The 1,542-nt window shown below is 45.4% G+C and overlaps 1 pseudogene; it reads right to left on the bottom strand.

Annotated features, from left to right (window-relative positions):
• Positions 1–413: 413 nt before the first annotated feature.
• LOC115499443 lies at positions 414–1,282 on the bottom strand (annotated as a pseudogene).
• Positions 1,283–1,542: the final 260 nt, after the last annotated feature.

Here is a 1,542-nt window from a genome sequence, read left to right as displayed (position 1 = left end):
GGACTCTACAATGTTTATATGTAAACTGTCCAATTTGTTCTAAGTAGAGGAAAATGTTTTCTTTACAACTCTAATTTCAAAATTTGAAGATTTGATAGAGTCTAAAATGAAATTCAGGTCCATGTTTTAAAATTTTTTAATGTTTATTATTTTTGAGAGAGGCAGAGATAGAATGCTAGTGGGTTAGGGGCAGAGAGAGAGGGAGACACAGAATCAGAAACAGGCTCCAGGCTCTGACCTGTCAGCACACAGCCCGATGCGGGGCTCGAACTCATGAGCTGTGAGATCATGACCTGAGCCAAAGTCGGACTCTCAACCCACTGAGCCACCCAGTCACCCCCATTTTTTTTTAACAAACAGTTTATTTTCCATCAACCTTCTTTCCATTTTGTATGCCTTTGTGGAAGAGCAGCTTAAGACCACTCAGTGGTTGTTCCTGCCCATTCAGTGGCTAGTGGCTAGAGGAGTGGGAGTTGCAGACCACTCATCAGTGGCAGGCTGAGCACTCCTGTCTTCAGTAGGGAACTGCTGAATAGGCACAGAGGGCACCTGGACGCCTTCAGACCAGTCTGGGACTTAAGGTTGAGTGGCCGTGAACTCAGGAGCTGGAGCAGTACATTCATCCCGAAATTCCTCTTTGATCACAGCCTTTCCAGCAGTGGCCTGCTCTTCCTTTTCAATCTCTTCAGGATCTCTGTAGAAGCAGAGATCAGGCATGACCTCCCTTGGGTGTTCACGGGCAATAGTGCCATGCATGCGCTGAACTTCCCAGGCTAGCATCCACATCAGACAGACCCACTAAGTGAGCTCCCTTGCTGTTGCAAGTGATGGCAATGTCCACAGAGTACAGACGAGAGTCTGTGTTACACAGAGCGATGGTAGGCAGGTTAACATAAGACACCTCTGTGAGAGGCTGGTGGTCAGCCTTGGGATCAGTAACCACCAGAAGTCTCAGCTTCCAGAAAGCTGCCTGGATATGGTTAGTGTAGGTTCCAGAAATGAAGCAGCCAGCAATCGGAGTGGCTCCAGTAGTAGCAGCAAACTTCAGCACAGCTTGCTGGCCAGTATTCCTGGATAATATGACACTGACATCAGGCAGGTTTTCATTGGCAATAGTGGCATGAGCTACCAACAGAAGCCTGTCCCAGGTTCTCTTCAGATTTATGATGCAGGCACCATCACTTTTCCTTTTGTAGATGTGCTGTTCCATTTGGAAGTCAAGGTTGTTGCCACCTAAGTGGGTTCCTGCTACAAGTCATTTAAGGACATCCTCCTCCTTCATTGTGAAAGTTTCCCTTTGAGTTAACCAGGGGATGAAGAACAATGCTGTATGGACACCTCCTTGTGTAACACAGAAAGGTTAGGTCTATTCTCAACTTCTGTACATTGTTAATGGTATTTAATCACATTCGTTTTACTTTTTTTGAAGGGGACTATTAGTTTATTTCTCTAACGTGTAGCACACAATGTGAGAATAGATAACTAAGAACTCTGAGTGGAGAATGAATAGATGGATGTGTTTCCAGGTTTGCTTACAACAGA

Source organism: Lynx canadensis, chromosome D4 (assembly GCF_007474595.2).
Source record: "Lynx canadensis isolate LIC74 chromosome D4, mLynCan4.pri.v2, whole genome shotgun sequence".
Lineage (NCBI taxonomy): Eukaryota > Metazoa > Chordata > Mammalia > Carnivora > Felidae > Lynx > Lynx canadensis.
The sequence above is the reverse complement of the archived record's forward strand: the minus strand, read 5'-3'. Positions and strand labels throughout refer to the sequence as shown.